Source organism: Dreissena polymorpha, chromosome 12, assembly GCF_020536995.1.
Source record: "Dreissena polymorpha isolate Duluth1 chromosome 12, UMN_Dpol_1.0, whole genome shotgun sequence".
Classification (NCBI taxonomy): Eukaryota; Metazoa; Mollusca; class Bivalvia; order Myida; family Dreissenidae; genus Dreissena; species Dreissena polymorpha.
Window position 1 is genome coordinate 60,546,761 of NC_068366.1, and position 22,115 is coordinate 60,568,875.

At 36.2% G+C, this 22,115-nt stretch overlaps 2 long non-coding RNA genes across 2 annotated transcripts; one reads left to right on the forward strand and one right to left on the reverse strand.

The window, feature by feature from the left end:
* Nucleotides 1–4,395: 4,395 nt before the first annotated feature.
* On the forward strand, nucleotides 4,396–9,675 carry LOC127853513 (uncharacterized). The gene is made up of 3 exons (XR_008036646.1): nucleotides 4,396–4,605; nucleotides 8,434–8,496; nucleotides 9,017–9,675. It is a non-coding gene; the product is annotated as an uncharacterized LOC127853513 (long non-coding RNA).
* Nucleotides 9,676–14,420: 4,745 nt separating this feature from the next.
* LOC127853514 (uncharacterized) lies at nucleotides 14,421–20,626 on the reverse strand. The gene is made up of 2 exons (XR_008036647.1): nucleotides 20,408–20,626; nucleotides 14,421–14,551 (listed from the first exon to the last, which is right to left on the reverse strand). It is a non-coding gene; the product is annotated as an uncharacterized LOC127853514 (long non-coding RNA).
* Between the last annotated feature and the right edge of the window lie 1,489 nt (nucleotides 20,627–22,115).

Consider the following 22,115-nt stretch of genomic DNA (forward strand, 5'->3'; position numbering starts at 1 on the left):
CGACACTTTACGCGCATGCACTAACCTTAGTTTCCCTGAATATACCTGATTTTCGGAAAATATTGAAAATTCCTTATATTACGACATTGGTCTTCTTAACAATGAAACTGGCTTTAATAGTTTAATTATGTGACATTGTATTACGTTTAAAACATTGGTAATGACGTGATTTATTGTATATGCACATAGGCACGTGCAAGTCTGACCAATGAAATTAACACGACGTCGTATTGCTTCACTAAGAGATAATTTACAAGCAATACAATTTCGATGATAAGCTATACGAGCTGCAGAGTTTCACGTGTGCATATATACAAGAGGACGTGCAGTTCTTCAAGTGCACACGTGACACTCTGCAGTTCGTATAGCTTATCATCGAAATTGTATTGCTTGTAAATTATCTCTTAGTGAATATAAATATTTGGGATTTCATCTCCATGCAACAGGATTAAAATACGTAGGGGCCAGCAAGTATATTTTAAGAGCTTCGAAATATTAGTGCTTCGCCAAACTTGTGGGGTAATGTAAGCTGCTATTAGGAATGGCCTTTCTGGGTAAAAAATATTGGGGGGGGGGCGGTCCTCCCCTTCATGTCCACGTCCCTTGTTTGACACCTGAACAGACAGTGAATTATTGCAGCCGTTACTGTTTTTTATTTCAAACACGCCATGCATGTATAAACCGGATTGGCTGATGACATTACATCATTGATATCATGATCATGAAACATTACTCTTTAGTACAAAGAGTTCTTTTTGTCTTTTTGTCACCCTTTTGATCCTGTTTTATCCGCATTCTGCTTGCCACGATAAAATGTTGTTAATAAATCCAAACAAGATATGTTTGTGAAACACTTTGCCTCCCCCCATATATATGTGACCGTTGACCTTATAGGATGACCTTGACCTTCCACCACTCAAAATGCGCAGCTCCATGAGAAACACATGCATGCCAAATATCAAGTTGCTATTTTCAATATTGCAAAAGTTATGGCCAATGTTAAAGTGTGACACAAACTTACACACCAACAAACAAACAGACAGGGCAAAAACAATATGTCCCCCGGTATAGACTGGGGGACAAAAAAATGGCCTTTATGTTCTGCCAATTAGTACAGGTTTTATGTTACATCATTTTAGTTTGTTAATTGGGGAATGAAATAATTAAATATGAATCATTTTGCTATAGGACGACACGTTCAGTATAATGTCAGCATAAAGGATACACAGAGGTTTTTAATTATCATGCCTTTATAAATAACCCAAACTCTTAGTTTTATTACGTAGCCTTTTGTGCGAAACATCGGTATCCTTGCGGTGTAAGTTATGTTAGGAAAACCAGCAAATGTAATGTGTCGAACATCACAAAAACATTTGGATATGAAGGGCTGCTAAAGTTGTTTATCGGGTAGTTAAACAATTAAATATGAACCAGTTTTTTGTAAGGATGACCAGCTAAGTCATATTTGTAGCCTTTGTACAAAACCTCAGCATCAGTGTGGTGTTGATCTTGTAATAGTTGTCCAAACAGAAAATAAAATTTGTCTAAAGTAACCTCACAAATTTGTTTAAGAGAATGTTATAGTGCTTAACTTTTTTCCGTTTACTTTGTTTACGATTTGATTTTTTAATAAAACTATGCAAGAACATTAAGAATGTATCCAAATCCTTACTCATCATTCTGTTTTTAGTTATTATTTATTTTAACTTTATATCGGATATCAACGAATGTTACAAACCTTATCGCAAACTTAACCCTTTCAGCGCTGGAACCGAATTTTAAAGGCATTTGCAAACAGTTTAGATCCAGATGAGACGCCACAAAACGTGGCGTCTCATCAGGATCCAAACTGTTTGCTATTCTGATAGCATTCTTTGAAAAAAAAAGAAGAAATGCTAATTTTAGAAATTCTGCAGACGACATTTTAGCAGACGACAAATTTCCCAGCATGCAAAGGGTTAATAGTTAATTTAGTGATTATGATCGACTAAAGCAAAAATGACCGTCCACTCAATTTTGAATAAAAAAAACGGGTTTATGGTCCTCACAAACAATTTGAGGCAACAAATTTGTGGAAACAAACAACAACATTTTTGCACTTTCTTTTTTTTTTTTTATTCAATATCATACATACAATGTAAACATGTATATGATCATACAACATAGTGATTGTACATAGCAATAAAGTTCAGACATGTTATACAAGATATGCTAATATACATATTTTTTTTAGAGAGAAAAGAAAAGAACAACAGAGGAATAGTTATGAAAAAAGATGAGTTGTATAAAGTCAGAAGAAAGCATACTGGACTTGTGTGTTTTGTTGTATATTCACAATGATCTTGTCAGATTGAAAAAAAAAATAATAAACATAACTATTTTAGAGAGTTAAACTAACATTAGAGTGAAATGTATATAAGTGGACAAAACATTATGAGAATTTAATCCGATTCCATTTTTGTTCAAAGATTTGTAATGTGTCATTACTGAGGGCTATTTCTTTCTCAATCTGGATTTTAAGTTTAAGACTATGGACAAAACAATTAAAATTTGGAATTTGTTTTTTGTACTTCATGTTTAAGATGAAATATTTCATCAATATAACCATAAAATTCACGATATTATTACAGTCAATTGATTTCAATGAGTTAATTCCGAAACTTACATTTAAGAAAGATAGTTTAACGTTTAGTTGATGTTGTTCAAGAAAAGATATTAATTGATTCCAAATAGGCTGGATGTGTTTGCACTCCCAAAAAAGATGTTCTATAGTTTCAATGTTTTCACTGCAGAAGTCACACAGATTTGAGTTAGATAATTTGCATTTAAAGAGATATTTATTTGTAGCTATAATTCTATGGATGTATTTATATTGAAAATTTCTCAGTGTGCTTTCAATAGTTGCTTTATATGGCATGGTAAATATATGTTTCCAATTAAGTTCATTTTCTCCAAAAAGGACTTGCCATTTATTTTGGATTTTGGAGTTTTCTGTAGGGTTTTTAATTTGTAGTGTGTAAAATATTTTGTTTGTTTTGTTTTTTCTTCAAAGTATGTTTTCTACAAATGTTGTTTGAGTACATGGTGTATTATTTGTATTGATTTCAGATTTAATATGTATGGGTATGCTTTTGATTAGTGTGTAGTACTTCAGAAAATTATTTGAAGGTATTCCGTATATGTAGCATATATTATCAAAAGAGTAGAAATCCTTAATTCTGTAGTCAAATAATTGATCGACATATTTAATGCTTCGTTCAAACCAGTCTTTATAGAAAAACGTCTTATTGTTTGAAGTTATGTCTTTATTATTCCATAAAATTGTTTTACTGCTGGTTTGGGTTTCTAAGTTATGAGTGACATCACTCCACGCTGATAGAACATCAGACAGAAATATGTTTTCGTTTGCAATTTCATGTAAGAAAGTATTGCTGATGTTACATTCAAAGAGTAAGGAGTCACCATATTTTTTTAGGATTTTCTGGTAGAATAATTTCCATTTACTCGTATTGGTATTATCTAGGTATCGTTTAACCCAGCTGCATTTGACTGCATTCAAGAATGAGTCAATGTTCGTTAATTGGATACCTCCATTTTCTACAGATTGAATTAACTGAGTTCTTTTTATTTTATCAGGTTTACCGTCCCATATGAAATTAAATATTGCTGATTTTATATCGTTAATAACATCATTTGGTGGATTTGGGAGAACTGTTAATACATATATTAATTTAGGAAGTGCAAACGTTTTCAATACTGTGTTTTTTCCGATTAGTGTAAGTTTACGATGATGCCATGATTTTAAGCAGTTTTTAAAATTCTGTAATTTAGGTAGTATGTTTTTAAGAACTGTATCCTTTTCATTATTTGTGAATGTAATTCCTAACGTTGTGGCTTCATCGGATGTCCAATTAAATTTCATTTCTTTTTTATATAGAACATTACTTTGTTTTAATTTACCTACTCGTAGCACAGTACACTTACTTTTGTTTAGTTTAAGACCCGATGTAATTCCGTAAATAGTTAGCGACTCTATTAGGTTATGGAAAGAATCGTAATTGTTATTTAAAAAATAAGTTGCATCATCAGCAAATAGGGATTGTTTGATTTCTTCGTCAGGTTCTAGTGATATGCCTTTTATGAGTTTATTTGATTGGATGTGATGTGATAGATACTCGATGCAAACAAACAACAACATTTTTGCACTTTCTATAAAAAAAAACATAGTGCGCAGCGACATACTGGTATCTAACTCCACGGCAGCAGGTTGTCTTCAAATAATGTAAACTTTACAAAGGTCTAGAAACGTACAAGTTGTCTTCTGCCACAGATACAGGACAAAAGCTTACGGATATGTGCCACTTTTTGCACCTCCGCCGAGGCCAAATAAGTGTAATATTATATGCAATAAAACACACGTAAACCTTGAACATGTATGGTTATTTAAAGAGACGCCACAAACCATTCAAACACTATAAAGTCGCGCAAGGTTTCGCGGTCTCATTTGCGGATAGTGTAAATCCTGACCAGACTGGGCGTATGCAGTTGATACTCGTTTTAGATTCATTTCATCGTGACTCAGAAAACTACAATGATGGTGCTCAGGTCTGTATCGAACCATTGAGTATATATTACTATTTAAATTGAAATGAATTGTTATATGTTTTAATGCTTATTACTTTGTAATTGTGCTTCAAAGAAGAAAAAAACACATGTTCACATGTTGTGAATATTTTTTGGCCCAGCGCGGTTTGGAGCTCCTTTATAACGTTTATTTATAAAGTTTCTCTCTTTATGATGCAGCTGAATGTTTATACAAATATATATCAAGAAACAAAGATTAGCGTTTTCGGGTTTCACGGCAAATCGCCCGGCGACGAGATTTCAGTCATGTGAGCAAGTGACGCGCGTCATCTTATGATTCCTGAATGTAAGTGTCGCTTTAATTGCCTTCAATACAAAGACTTACTCAGTTACAGCTAGTTGTTGCACATACAAAATAAAACATTATACAAAAAAGTCAAAAGGAATGTCAAGGCCAACAGGATGACAGAAAACATGTTGACCTTGTCTAGTGCAGGCAATGCACAATGCTAAACATCCGTCCAGGATATATGCATGTTTCGCTTGTGCTCGATAGGTATGCTTATAAATAGAACAGCGTTTTGTAACTCTGTTTTTCAAACGGCGATATGTCAGCGGTTACAAGGAATAGTCGAGACAAATGAGTCTCAACATGTGTGGAGGGCACATTCACCAATTTGCGGGTGGATGTTTCTACTTTTAGCAAACTTGTGTGAATGCTGTATTGCAGCGAATAGAAGATTCAAATCGTCGGTTTGCTAGTACAAAGACTAAGTTATGGTGCTAGTACAAAGACTAAGTTTTGTTGGTAGTACAAAGACTAAGTAATGGTGCTTTTACAAACAAAACGTTATGGTGCTAGTACAAATATTAATTTATGGTGCTTCTACAAATACTAACTTATTGTGCTTGTACAAAGACTTAGTTATGGTGCTTGTACAAAGACTAAGTTTTGTTGCTTGTACAAAGACTAAGTAATGGTGCTATTACAAACACAAAGTTGTGTTGCTATTATAATCACGAAGTTATGGTGCTAGTACAAAGACTAAGTTTTGTTGGTAGTACAAAGACTAAGTAATGGTGCTTTTGCAAACAAAAAGTTATGGTGCTAGTACAAATATTGATTTATGGTGCTTCTACAAATACTTAGTTATTGTGCTTGTACAAAGACTTAGTTATGTTGCTTGTACAAAGACTAAGTTTTGTTGCTAGTACAAACACTAAGTTATGGTGCTATTAAAAACACAAAGTTGTGGTGCTAGTACAAATACTAAGTTATGGTGCTTGTACAAAGACTAAATTATGGTGCTAGTACAAATACTAAGTTCTGTTGCTAGTACAAAAACTAAGATATATTGCTAGTTCAAACACTAAGTTATGGTGCTATTACAAATACTAAGTTATGGTGCTTGTACAAAGACTAAGTTTTGTTGCTAGTACAAACACTAAGTTGTGGTGCTTGTACAAACACTAAGTTATGGTGCTTGTACAAACACAAAATTATGGTGCTATTACAAACACGAAGTTATGGTGCTAGTACAAAGACTAAGTTTTGGTGCTATTACAAACACAAAGTTAAGATGCTAGTACAAAGACTAAGTTTTGATGTTTGTACAAAGACTAAATAATGGTGCTTGTACAAAGACTACGTTATAGTGCTTGTACAAAGACTAAGTTTTGTTGCTAGAACAAAGACTAAGTAATGGTGCTTTTACAAACAAAAAGTTGTGGTGCTAGTACAAATACTAAGTTATGGTGCTTGTACAAAGACTAAATTATGGTGCTAGTACAAATACTACGTTCTGTTTCTGGTACAAAAACTAAGATGTATTGCTAGTTCCAAGACTAAGTTATGGTGCTATTACAAATACTAAGTTATGGTGCTTGTATAAAGACTAAGTTTTGTTTCTTGTACACAGACTAGGTTGTGATGCTTTTACAAGACTATTTTTTGTTGCTAGTAAAAGACTAAGTTATGGTGCTATTACAAAGACTAAGTTATGGTGATATTACAAAAGCTAATATTGCTAGTACAATGACTTAGTTATGGTGCTATTACAAAGACTAAGTTATGTTGCTAGTACAAAGACAAAGTTATGGATGTTACGCGGTATCACATGAAGAATAAATAAACATCCCAATAATCAGATTGATTACAGTAAATGTAAACAAATAGAAGACTGTATACATACATTAACGAACTTGATCTATTTTAAGAAATCGTCAGTAAAACGTCATACTATCAGTTACTGATGTAACAAAGTGTTTATATTGGACTCGAGCATAAAACAACTTTACCACCCTGTGTCACGGGGTCAGTAAGAAGTCGTGTCCTGAAGTTATCCGAGGCGAATATCTTTTTTTTTCTCAAGCATCAATGCTATACCAGGTAAAAAAGTTAGCTAAAGTGTATTTAACGACGCTGTCTTGATTTAAAATTAATTTTAATGATTTTAAAAGACAAAAGTAAATGTGCTTCTGCACAATTCATTACTCTTCTATTTAACATTTTATCGAACTAATCTATCATCATTGCTTACCAAATACTTATTTTTAGGGTCTCCTTATTTAAAACTAGCTAAATTTAGTTATGCGCACTGTAAACACAATTGTTGTTTTGCTTAACCCATTTATGCCTAGCGTCTAGAAAAAAGGCCTTGGCAAACAGCGTAGACCCAGATGAGACGCCGCATGATGCGGCGTCTCATCTGGGTCTACGCTGTTTGCTTAAAGGAATTTCTGTAAGAAATATTCTAAATATAGAAATAAATATACTAGACATCCCTAATTTGGAAAATAAATTGATTCAATTTAGAAGGATGGGAGAGTCCACTGGGCATAAATGGGTAAATACTGACCCTATTTACGTCCTGAAGTAAACACACTGCCGTAGTGATTAGATTGCCTTTTTTCCATCACAAAGCATGATGCATTGTATAGACTATTTTAGCCTCGCTCTGAGAAAACGGGGCTTAATGCTTGTGCGCAAAGTGTCGTACCAGATTACCATGTACAGTCCGCATACGCAGATCAGAGACGAAAATTTCCGCTTAAACTGGATTTTCGCTAGGAAGAGACTTCTTTTAAACGAAAACTATGATGAAGGGGAAAGTGTCGTCCCTGATAAGCCTGTGTGGACTTCCAAACTGGTCAGATAATAAAAGCTATGTAAGCTTCTATATATTAGCAATGACTTTTTATGGTTGACAAAATGTTTAATTTTGGTAGTTACCGAAGACCTCCATCTCATTGATAACGTACCGTTTTTGTCCTGAACAGAAAGTGAAGCCTAGCAGCCCGTATTATTAACTTATAAGAACAGTTTTTTATTTCGAGTAACTTTTAATTTGTCCGTGCTACGTCCCTGTATCTATAAACCTTACTAGATGATGAGATCACAAAATTGACATGATTCATCATGAAAAGTTATTCACTTTGTCAGTCGCCCTCGCTCTCTTCCCGCCGTTCTGTTTATTTACGTTCGCCGACAATCTAAACACATGGACTTTAGTACAAAGAATTCATTTTCACGGCGCTGACCCTGTTTTTATTTGCATTCTATTAACCTCAATAAAAAAATGACAATTATGATCTTCGTATCAAGCCACGTCATGAGCGGATTTTTATGGAAGCATAAACCTGCCCTTTTAAGTTGTGAGTTATGACTTTCGACTTATGACTTTTGACTTGTGACTTTTGACTTTCGACTTGATACTTGTTGCATAATTCGGCGCGTTTTTTAATGAAATATGGCAGACAAAAACGCTTTATATTCTAGAACATTTTTCTTATTAAATTAAGGTACTTTCTAATATAGTCTCTTCTAAAATCATATTCTTATCATCTTAGTTAGCTGCGACTGGAAGGCTGCTGAGCATCTCGTATTGTCGACTGTGATGTCGTATTCAAAATGTAAGTGTTATACAAAGCCCTCTCACGTGTAGATTCTCTTACCATTTATTATTTCAATGACGATTGTGAAAGTCATTATTCGCTATATTTATATACTACTTGATACATTCGAGGGTCGATGGATTTTTCAATATATATTCCCATTAATTATGTTGCGAACAGTGTCGCCCAAAAACAAAGATCTGGGTAGTAGAATGACTGAGTGGTTTACACATTTTACATTTTACTTGTGATTGGAGGATTCGCTAATAGTCCGGTTTTAAACTCTGCTTGGTTTGGGCTAGCTGGTTTTTCACTTGTCAAGAAATGTACACCTATCCTGTAAGATATTCAAGAGAGTGTCTATGAGCCTCAACCTTTCTGCACTATCAGTCTTAAATATATTCTGTTATATATTATCCAAAGCAAACCCTCGACATGCTTGTTCAAGATTGGAACACACAAAATTCATCAACATTTCATTTAAAATATTCATTGACACAATGCAAGAACATAAAATTTGTATGTTTTAATTTTTCAGATATTGACTCGTAACGGCAATCGAAATGAAGATTGGGCTCATACTATTAATAATTTTGGCGCTTTTTGACGTGGTGATATGTGTTGCACCAACTTATTTGCCAAAGAAAACTTTGAATCAGAGATCTGAACTTATTATTGAATATTTCAAACTTTTGGTAATTCAAACACACCTTGATCGAATTGCTCGAAATTGGAATACTCAAACGATTAGACCCCAAAAGAATAACGAGCTCAATTATGGACAACCTGACGTAATGTTCCATTTACCAGAATTATTTGATAGCCAAGATTTCGGCACAAATGTTGATATACAAGACGTAATTTGCTGTCAACGAATGTACTCCATTCCGAACAACAAAAATAAAGACTTTAAAGAATTGGCTCAACTCCTGATACCGGGTTTGCAAATGCCACATGACGCTGATACTGCCTGCACCCAACGGTCTGCCATCCAGAGGAGAAACCGATACTCATGTGATAACATGCTAGGAAGATAAACAGCGGCAGCCTTTTTTTAAGGAACTCATACAAACTATCGTCATATAAAATGACAGTGATTTGGTTCTTTTCTGTAAAATTATGATATTATTCTTATGTTGATATACACAACATTTGTTAATGTCATCGTCTCAAATTCAATAAAATGGCTGAATGTTATAGTAGTAGCGTACTTATACATGTTCCGAATACATGTATTCGCAATAAATATTTCAATCATGCTGATCTCATTGACAATTAAGACTTTGATACATTTTTTTGTGTTTTGCGTATTGCAAATACACAAATTGCATGAATGTTCGCCCATTTTCAAGGCGTTGTTTTATGTGCCCAAAACTTGGGCACTATCGTACAATGGTTGGAGAATACGGAATGTAGTAAATGTTACAGTAAAGCAGATTTTTTAAAGGAAAATAATCGTTATTAGAAAATATGAAAGTTTTAGGTCAAAGCAAACAGATAAAATGCTTGTTTAAAGACTTTGCCCTTGTTGTCACAGTGACCTTGACCTTTTGACTTTTAAAAAGGAAAATGGACGTGGCAGAACTCGTGAAAGTGCATTTCCTCACAAAGTTTGAAGATCCGAGGTCAATGTCACTCTTAGAGGTCGAAGGTCAAATTGTAGTGTAGTGTATCGTGTCTCGACTATTAGTAAAGCAGTGATGGTAGGATTTTCATATAACATGGCAAAAATGTTCACTTCTACCAGATGATGTGTCTTGAGCATCACACAGATTTCTCGCTTCAAGGTCAATGTTGTTATAATAGGACAAAGGTCCTTTTTTCCAAAACAAGATTTTTGCAGAGTAACTGATGATGGGATATTAAAATAGCCTAGAAAGAATTCCACTATTAATAGACGATATGTTGCACGCAACACCAATGTCCCTCTTTTTAAGGCTAAGGTCTCAGAGGCCCTATTGTCAAGTTGTGGTTCAATTGTAATTTGGTTGTGTCATGTTGACAAAACATCATGGGCAGTAATTGGACGCGACTTCCTATATGAGATGTATGTAAAGGTGTTTTTCGTGTTCTGGATGCAGAGCAAAAGACCTCAGTATTTCACATTTATTTTTGAAACCAAAAAGAATACATAGACAAAGCAAGATGTATGACATTTTAAATATCACTGATCAAACTTAAAACACATTTCAAATTTGGACTTGGGCAGCTGTGAAGTAACTTATTTGCCTCAAATATTTGACTAGATTGGGTCAAGGCTTAATCTCAATTGAGTCATGGTTAGACTTAATCTCAATTGAGTCATGGTTAAGTCTGAATTAGGTCTGGCTTGGGTCAATGTCAAGTCTTCATTTGGTCAAGGTTAAGTCTGGATTGGGTCAATGTTTAGTCTGCACTGAGTCATGGTTAAGTCTACATTGGGTCAAAGTCGAGTCTGGATTGGGTAAATGTTAAATCTGGATAGGGTCAATGTTAAGTCTGTATTGGGTCAATATTAAGTCTGGATTGGGTCAATGTTAAGTCTGCATTTGGTCAATGTTAAGTCTGGATCCGGTAAATGTATAGTCTGGATCGTGACAATATTAAGTCTGCATTTGGTCAAAGTTAAGTCTGAATCAGGTCAATGTAAAGTCTGGATTGGGTAAATGTTAAGCCTGGCTTGGGTCAATGTTAAGTCTGGATTGGGTCAAGGTTAAATCTGGATTGGGTCAATGTTAAATCTGGATTGGGACAAGGTTAAGCCTGGATTGGGTCAATGTTGAATCTGGATTGGGTCAATGTAAAGTCTGGATTTGGTCAAGGCTAAGTTTGGATTGGGTAAGTGTTAAGTCTGGAATGGGTCAACGTTAAGTTTGGATTTGGTCGATGTTAAGTCTTGATCTGGTAAAGGTTAAGTCTGGATTTGGTCATGGTTTAGCCCGCATTGGATCCAGTTTGTCTGAATTGAGTCAAGGTTAAATCCGGATTGGCCAAACAAACTTGAAAGTGTTGAAGTTAGCAGTTTGGTGCACGATTGGTCAGGATATACATGCAGACATATATGACAGCTATTATCTAAAGTAATATGCCTCCTGTTTACTGGTGCAGACAGCCTAAGTCTAGAAAATATTAACTAAACGTGGCACAGCAAATGGCACAATACAAGTTATCAACAACGCTAATTCAAACAAACAAACTGAAAACAATGTGCAACAAACACAAAAAACAGAAAATGCTATTTGGTTTTATGATCAATTAAATATTATTCAAAGAATCAGTCAAAACAAATTATGTCAAAAAGGTAATTCACAAGTCGAAAGTCAAAAGTCACAAGTCACAAGTCAAAAGTCACAAGTCAAAAGTCATAACTCACAAATCAAACGGGCAGGTTTATGCTTCCATAGATTTTCCATTAAACAAACTTGTTCGCCTCAGGTTTAATTCATTCTGATATGCGCGTCAACGTCGAGAATTAAATTTTTTTTATACGATACTGAAGTCAGTTTTCAGATCAAAACGCATGTGCATTAGTACAACTCTTTTGAGAAACCAGTAGTTTCATCTTTAAACAATCGGAAATCTTTTGACTTTTTTTCCCGAAGATTCAAACTGAACTGTATTTACACTACAGCCTGTTGTCGCAAGGAGACCGCTTTTGGCATCACGTATGTCATAGTTTGCGCCAAAAACGCGAAATAATCGCTTCTATAACTGCTATACTTGCATGAGTCTAGTAAGCTTATTAGTTAGGTGTGTTGTTACACAATCTGTGTCCTCCCATAATGCCGCCTTAGGCTCGGTAAGACCTCATTAACTTCGTAATCCACACACTTAACCCATTTATGCCTAGTGGACTCTCCCATCCTTCTAAATTGGATCAATTTATTTCCAAAATTAGGGATGTCTAGTTTATTTATTTCTATATTTAGAATATTTCTTACAGAAATTCCTTTAAGCAAACAGCGCAGACCCTGATGAGACGCCGCATCATGCAAAGGCCTTTTTCTAGACGCTATGCATAAACGGGTTAAAGTCAGGCAGAGCATGGCACTCTGTGCAGAATGTACATATGTATATTAAAATAAACACACCAGTGAAAGTCAACAGTTACATCAAAGTGCTGCAGTTCAAAATAAACAACAAAAACACAGAAATGCAATTTAATTGCGCTGTAAATACATGCGTCATGGGTTATTTTTGTAATCATGGGTTCAAAAAACAAACAGAAAGGAAGTAAATACGCGTATCAGTTGAATTAATCTTCTTGTAATCACGAGAACCAGTCGTGTAGTGTAGTGCAACCTCCAGTTGATCGTAATGCATCTAGATAAGAAGCCGTCAATATTCAAAATGCAGGGTAACACATGTCACAAACTAGGGCATGGTATTGAAATGATGATAAATCCAGATTGGGCTATATGTTCTGCAAATTAGTAAAGTTGCACCTGTACTTCGTTTTGCGTTCTTAAAGGGACCTTTTCACAGATTTTGTCATGTTTTTGATAAATGTAAACACTGGATCTAAAAAGCTCCAGTAAAAGAAAAAACAAGAATAAAATTAATGAAAGAAAAAAAAGTAACCCTCAACTGGGCTCGAACCACTGACCCCTGGAGTAGAAGTCTATCACTTAGACCACTCTGTGCAGTTTCACTTTGTGTATACATGTCAGTATCTGTCTCCTTAACCCATTTATGCCTAGCGTCTAGAAAAAAGGCCTTGGCAAACAGCGTAGACCCATCATGCGGCGTCTCATCAGGGTCTGCGCTGTTTGCTTAAAGGAATTTATGTAAGAAATATTCTAAATATAGACATAAATATACTAGACATCCCTTATTTTGGAAATAAATTGATCCAATTTAGAAGGATGGGAGAGTCCACTATGCATAAATGGGTTAATAGCCCTCAAGACAATACATGCTCTGTATCAAAGATGGCGAAAGCCTTTTTCTCGAAGTTTTTAGCTGCATCACACTCTCATCAATTACAAGATGTTGCGCTGTTTTTCGTGGATTATTTCTAATTATTAGATACGTTTAAAGTGTGTAGACAAAGAAGTACAAAAGAAGAGTGAACATGTAATAAAAACATATTAGTTAATGAGTGAACATGTAATAAAAACATATTAGTTAATCGGCCAAACGCGAATCCTCATAATTCCTAATATTTATACGCGTGTTTTTCGAACACACCTGCTTTAGTCGTTTGTCGTAGATTGCTAGTTGATTTAATTATTTATATTATCGTGAATCATTGCGAAAATGCTAGTCAACTTTGTGAATAAAATCTTATTTAATCAGTTAAAATCGCATTTATAAAGTTCTTCTTAGAAACACATTAATAATCTATTATTTACATGCCGTGGTAATAATTAAAAACGCCGATATTCTTCTTTTAAGATATTTCTGGTCAACAAATCTAGTTTCCCCTTAGAAAACGCGATAGCTTTGTAACGATACCCTGACAGACTGACCGCGAACTGAACTTGATACCTTGCGGGATGGATTGCAAGAAAGGTCACGATTGTATTGCCGTATTCAGTATTAAGTTTTAAACCAGCAGTATATGTCCTTGTCCTTAAACGACGGACATCGTTATCTGTAGGAGTCAAACAGGGTGAGGCCTTGACATGGACCGTAAACTGGGCCAATATCATGATTACACTCGTAGACATACCCATGACCGTATCATGGCCCGTCATTACAGAACAAGAAATCTATAAATAATGTACAGTGAACTCATTCATTTAGATTTTGAGATAATGGACTAAGCACACACTAAAAGATATAAAGGTGCTTATGTAAGTAAATGCGCATGTGAACTCGTACGAATTTGCATACGTTTGCAAGCAAACAATAGTTATTCCCGTCTGGTATATCCGTAAGGGCAACGGTGTTAATGCTGCACGCCGTGTCCACGCGGTAGTTGTTATCATGAATTTTTTTACAATAATAATAATACTATAAATTTACTTATGTGTACTATATCAAACGAAGACACGACACCAATTAATTGGATCAAACACACGGACAGCACGATCCGCACTGCTTAATTCCTTCCCTTTTGTGTCGACATCAACTGCACATGAGCCTTGCACTGAAAAAAATTCGGGACTGAATGCATGTTCGTAATGTGTCGTCCCCAGTCAACCTGTGCAGCCGCACAGACTAATCAGGGGCGAAACTTTCCGCTTTAATGGTATTATTTTTCAAAGGAAGTTTCTTCTTAGCAAAAATCAAGTTTAGACAGAGAGTGTCGTCCCTGATTAGCCTTTGCAGACTGCACTTGCTAACCTGGAACGACACTAAACGCGCAGATCGGGGCTCATATGTCCGTACACATTTAGATACAACTAAGAAATAACTTACTCACTTGTTTTAGAAACAGTTTTATTCTTCCTTAACAAGATTAAACAACACACAATGTGAATAATATAATTTAAATATTAATATTATTCAATACACTGACAGGCAATTGTTAACTGATAAATTGGGATCTGTTGGTTTGAATGAAAACTTGTGCAGTGTTTTGTGTCCTGTCAGTTTATTAATCAATATATTCATAACATCACAAAATAAAAACACGGTAACATCATATATAGCAAAATAATTATAACAGTCTAAGCAGTTTGTTAGAGGATATTTGCTGGATTCGGTGGAATATCGATTTAACGAGTGATTCTAGTAAATAACATTTTAAAATATATGTTTTTCATTATCACCAATGTATTAAAATCGATGCCCCACCGAATCCAACGACATTTTTATTGTGTGCATAAATCTCGCTTGAAAAACCAAGGCATGACGTAAAAAACGACGTCATTTCAATCAAATAATTTTAATGTAAACACGTGAACAAACTTGGCTAACATATCATTCAGCATTTTCATATGTGTCATGTACTCTGTACTTTCCACAGAGATGTGTCCCACATTAGCTGATGAGATTACATTATTGATATGATTGATCACGAAACGTTATGGACTTTGTCAGTCGCTATCGCTCCCTGCCCGCCGTTCTGTTTATTTTATATTTGTCGACAATCTAAACTCAAGGACATTACTACAAAGAGTTCACTTTCCACATCGTTGACGCTGTTTTATCTCCATTCTACTTACCTCGATCAAAAGTTGACTCTTAAGTCGCGTCTTTTATCAGTTTTCCATAAAGCAAACGTTTTCGACGCAGATTTTATCCGTACTATTTTGCGCGCCAAATTCGATCAGAAAAAAGTTTCCATTAAGCCGAAATCAATTTTCATATCAAAAGACATGTTCATTAGTACAACATACATTGAAATACCAGTAAATTTAGCAATTTAAAAAATCAGATATCTTGAAATATATTTATCACATGCCATACCCTGTTTCCCATGTAATATAACCATTACGAATATTTTTATCTTAACGTTACACATGTGTAATATATTTTAAAGCGTTTTCATTGAATTAGTTTCCGTTCGATTGACCAATCGCATTTTGTTATTTTGCTGAAATGACGTTACGACGTCAAATGACGTCACGAAATGTAAACATTATCTTGATTTATCATTATATTTGCGTAAATATTTATTAAATTTGCTCATTTAAAGGCATGTACTAGAAAAGATGTGACACTCGTTGTCATTAAATTTTCATACCATATTTTATTAAACTCGTCCAGGAAATTCGTTAGTAAGCTCGCCAAAGGCTCGCTTACTTACACAATTCCTGAACTTGTTTTTAATAACATTTAATGTTTACTTGTTTAATAACGATTTGAAACCAAATATTATGTAGCATAAATTCCTGATAATCGTAATGCATTGCACGATGGAGCTGTCAAAATGCAACATGTCTGACAACAAATGTCACATACTAGTACATGAAATTGAAATGATAACAAATAAAAAATGCCCGATGAGTGCAGTTGCATCGGCACTTCCTTTTGCGTTCTTAATTGAGTAGATAAACAATGAATTATAAACCATATTTCGCTTCAGGACGACCTATGAGGATAATTTTAGCACATGTATAAACGTATTTATGCTTAAATTATATATAAAGTTAATCTTAGTTTTCGTAAGTAGCCTTTTGTGCAAAACCTCGATATCCGTGAGGTGTAGAACTAGGCTAAACAGAAAATAACATTTGTCTTCTTTAACATCGCAAAAAGCGAATGTAGGGCTGCTTAACATGTTTTTCGTTAACGATTTTCCACTTAAAGAAGAATACGAGAGGAAATGAAGAACTTTTGCCAATCTATGTTCAATAGTCTCTTTCAGATTTTTATATAATGTTGTTTTTTAAACTTCATTTAGAGGATATGGTCGAATGTAGCAAACCTTATCGCAAATTTAATCGTAAAAGTGGATACGATGAAATTACCGGTAATAAAAAAATATTTTAAACAATCTTAAAAATGGGGTCGGCACAAACAATTTGGGACGATCGGGTTAGTGAAAACAAACAACTTTTTTTACGCCTTATCTATTAAACATATTGTGCAGCGACATATTGATATCTAGCTCAAGGGCAAAAATGTTGGCGCTGACTCATGTTTGTTTATTTTTGGCACTTCCTCAAATGCCAACTGTTTGCTATATCCGGCTAGATTAAATACAATAGAAACACTTAAACACATTGAAAACTTTTTTTTTTTTAAAGAGACACGTCCAACTACTAGTATTCAAACACTTGAACGTTACGCAAGGTTTGATGGCCTCATTAGCGAACAGGGCATCCCCTGACCAGACTGGGGCATCCCCTGATCAGACTGGGGCATCTCCTTACCAGACTGGGGCATCCCCTGACCAGACTGGGGCATCCCCTGACCAGACTGGGGCATCCCCTGACCAGACTGCGTGCATTCCCCTGACCAGACTGCGTGCATTCCCCTGACCAGACTGCGTGCATTCCCCTGACCAGACTGGGGCATCCCCTGACCAGACTGGGGCATCCCCTGACCAGACTGGGGCATCCCCTGACCAGACTGCGTGCATTCCCCTGACCAGACTGCGTGCATTCCCCTGACCAGACTGGGGCATCCCCTGACCAGACTGGGGCATCCCCTGACCAGACTGGGGCATCCCCTGATCAGACTGGGGCATCCCCTGACCAGACTGCGTGCATTCCCCTGACCAGACTGGGGCATCCCCTGACCAGACTGGGGCATCCCCTGACCAGACTGCGTGCATTCCCCTGACCAGACTGGGGCATCCCCTGACCAGACTGCGTGCATTCCCCTGACCAGACTGGGGCATCCCCTGACCAGACTGGGGCATCCCCTGACCAGACTGCGTGCATTACCCTGACCAGACTGGGGCATCCCCTGACCAGACTGGGGCATCCCCTGACCAGACTGCGTGCATTCCCCTGACCAGACTGGGGCATCCCCTGACCAGACTGGGGCATCCCCTGACCAGACTGCGTGCATTCCCCTGACCAGACTGGGGCATCCCCTGACCAGACTGGGGCATCCCCTGACCAGACTGCGTGCATTCCCCTGAACAGACTGCGTGCATTCCCCTGACCAGACTGGGGCATCCCCTGACCAGACTGGGGCATCCCCTGACCAGACTGCGTGCATCCCCTGACCAGACTGGTGCATCCCCTGACCAGACTGGGGCATCCCCTGACCAGACTGGTGCATCCCCTGACCAGACTGCGTGCATTCAGTTGATACTCGTTTAAATGGTGACTCAGAAAATAACAAAACTTCTGCTCTGGTGTGATCAAATCATTAAAAAAATATCATTTAAATTCAATTAAATTGCATTCTGTTTAAATACTATTTAATTTGTAATTGCGATTCTTTGAGGATATTTTTATTTTACACGAACACGTTTTTTAAAAATATTTTTGGCGAAGTGTCAGGTTTGAAGCTCCTTAAAACCGGTTCAAACCCGAACGCTTTGAATTGACCGTTTCAAGGCGGTTTACCCAGTTTTATTCTGATTTGTTTGTTTGTTGCGTCCTTGTGTACCTTGTCTACTACGTCTGTTTTGTGTCTCACTGTTTGGAAATTGGTCCTTTTCCGTGAATACAGAAGTGCACGATATAATAAATTTTCTCTCCTGATGGTGCAGCTGTAGTTTTACTTTGTGTATAAGTGATTTATGTCAGTATATGTCGCTTTAATAGCCTACAATACAAAGACATTCTCTGTAACAGCTTGGTGTTTAAAATTGAAATAACACAGTACAAATGTACTTAAATGGAATGTCATGGCAACCCGAATGACTAATGCATGGTGACCTTGTATAACGCAGATATTGCCCACTGCTGCACATCTGTAAATGATAAACGCATGTTTCGGCTGTGCTCGATAGATATGTTTGTAAATAGAACAGTGTTTATTTTTTAACTCCACATTACAGACGTAGACTAAACATGTCAGCGTACTTAGAATAATCGGGGAAGATGAATATTACCATGCGTGTACTGCAATTTCACCAAGGTCCTGGCGGACGTTTATACATATGAATCTCGCTCTGTGAAAACGGGGCTTAAAGCATATACGGAAAGTGTCGTCTCAGATTAGCCCGTGCTGCAGTCCGCACAGGCTAATCAGGGACGACACTTTCCGCTTTTATGGTGTTTCCGTTTGAAGGAAGTCTCTTCTTAGCGAACAAAATCCAGTTAAGATGGAGAGGCCTATCTGGAACGACACATTGCGCACATGCATTTAGCCCCGTGTTCCCAGAGCGCGGTTAATACATTAAATTTGGGCCGCGCTCTATTAAAAAGGGGGTTTAATGCATGTGCGTTAAGTGTCGTCTCAGAATAGTCTGTGCAGTCCTCAAAGGCTAATCAGGAACGACACTTTCCGCCTTAATTTAATTTTTGCTAAGACGAGACTTTCTTTAAACGAAAAATGTAATAAAAGCGGAAAATGTCGTCCCTAATTAGCCTGTGCGGACTACACAGGCTTATATGGGACGACACTTTACGCACATGCAGTAAATCCCCTTGTTCACAGAGCACGTCCCATATGCAAATGTTGTATCGCAGCAGATATAACAATACAGGGGACCTGTATTTTTAACAATAAGACATCAGCGGTAGTTCCCACCACCCCGTTATTCGGTAAACAACACACACGTTTTGTGCGTGATATGATACATTCTCTTACACGTGTCTTGTGGTTTCCAGTTCACGAGGAGTAAACAAATGTTCTTTGTTTCCACAAGCCCGACCGTTCCAAACTGTTTGCGCTAACCATACATTTGTATTTTGTTTGCGCTAACCATACATTTGTATTTTTTTTTTGCGCTAACCATACATTTGTATTTTGTTTGCGCTAACCACACATTTGTATTTTTTTTGCGCTAACCATACATTTGTATTTTTTTTTGCGCTAACCATACATTTGTATTTTGTTTGCGCTAACCATGCATTTGTATTTTGTTTGCGCTAACCAGACATTTGTATTTTGTTTGCGCTAACCATTCATTTGTATTTTGTTTGCGCTAACCATACATTGTATTTTGTTTGCGCTGACCATACATTTGTATTTTGTTTGCGCTAACCATACATTAGTATTTTGTTTACGCTAACCATACATTTGTATTTTGTTTGCGCTAACCATACATTTGTATTTTTGGTATTCCAGGTTGAGCTTTGTATCCTTTTTTGCTTAAGTTGCTAATCTTGGCTTATTTAACAATACTACAGAATGCTTGAGCAGTTTTTTCCATTTTAGATCATATTCGCTTATTAAGCTTTAAAGTTGCTAAAATTATTTTTTTTTAAAGCAAGAGATTACGAAGATTTCTGCGTGTCATTGCTTATTCTACTAGTGGGGAAATATTGGGTGTCGTAAAAAGTGAACAAAACAAATTGATCCGAACTAAATACCCTTATTTTTTGTATAGATGTTAGTGGATATTAGTGGACAACATGTTGGCATGATATTTGAAACTATTATGAGGTGTTCTTTTTATTTGAATAAAGTACATGCTGCTTGTACGTACCCATATTATGCAAGCCAGTGTATGCCAGTGTCCTTACACGAACGACATCGTTATCTCGAGGTGAGTCAGTGACATGGCCTGACCCTATGATGGCTCGTCATAGGAAATTTAACACTAATGTAAATTGAATCAATTCATTTAGACTGAGAGATAGATTATAAACGAATGATACACTTTTACATACGACGGTACTTATGTAAGCACATGAAAATGCGCACATGAACTCATACGAACGAACTTGCATACTTATGCAAGCGAACAAAAGTCATTCCTGTTCGTTTTGTCATACATGTCTAAGGGCAACGGTGTTAATGCAGCACGACGTCTCCACGCGGTCATCATTTTCAGTAGGTTGTCCAAAAATAGTAATATAAATGTAACGGCGTAGGCATTATCAAATGAACTCACCAAACACACTCGTGGGTCAAACTTACGGGCAGCGCGACTCGCACTGCGCAATTCCTTCCCATTTGTGTCGGAATAAAATACGTATGAGCCTTGCCCTGGGACCATGGGGCTTAAATTAATGCATGTACGTTATGTCATCCCTGATTAGCCCGTGCAGTATGTGGGACGACACTTTCAATTTGTATGGTATTTTTTGTTTCAAGGAAGTCTCTTTTGGCGAAAATCCAGTTTCAGCAGAAAGTGTTGTCCCCGATTGCACAGGCTAACCTGGGACGACACTTTACGCACATGCATTAAGCCTCGTTTTCCAGAGAACGCTACTCATATGTCCGTGCATATAGACCGTTCCATAATCGATAAATTGACCGCCGCCATATTGTCAGTCACGTGACTGTCCGCCATTACACTGCTGCTAACTGGTGCGAGACTGCGATTCCAAAAGCCAAAAACGTAGAGAATACCCGCTTAACCGTTGTCGGATAAATAAATTACTTAATGCATTAATGTGAGGCGATTATCACATTTTTGTTGTTTAAATGATTGTTTGAAGTTGAGATTGATTGTTACAAATAAAATGTTTAAAATGCTTTCGTGTATTTGTTTTTTTTATATCTGTAATCAAGTGGTAATCATCGGCGAAAATTTGCCGGTTCAGTCGCTCATACTATGTCTTAGACTTGTTACTTTTAACGTTTCACAAACAAATCACGCATGTATTGTTGTGTTGATTTTAATAGCCGCAACATCAAGCAATTTATATTTTAATTAATACTTATTAAAGATTCTCGCGCAATTAATTACCGCTAATTGTTTGTAATTGGTCTCATGTGGTAAAAATCTACATTCCAAAATCTTAACATATTATATTAAGTATGATATTTTTGATACGCCTTCCTTTATTTTTCTTGTTCTAACTGATATCAAAGATAAAAAATTGTGGTTTGGATTTATATTTAATTATGGAATTTTGTCACGTTAAAAAACGAGCTTTTTATTATGAGAGAGTGATATTGATCTTGACGATCTTTTATGTGATTATTCGGAAGATGAAGAGAATGTGATCTTTGTGATATATCTATATTTTCATCTGTGAATCATTTAACAGCTATAAAGCTAAAAAATACTAAAAATGTATTTTATAGGTCTTTGAAGTAACGCAAAACATATGGATAACGACACCAAATGTTTAGTCAATTAATCCACACAAAAAAACTCCGAAAAAAACACCTAAAAAATATTTCAAAAATATATTATTAAGCGCCAAACGAATTTATTAATACATTTATTTGCAACTTTAAAA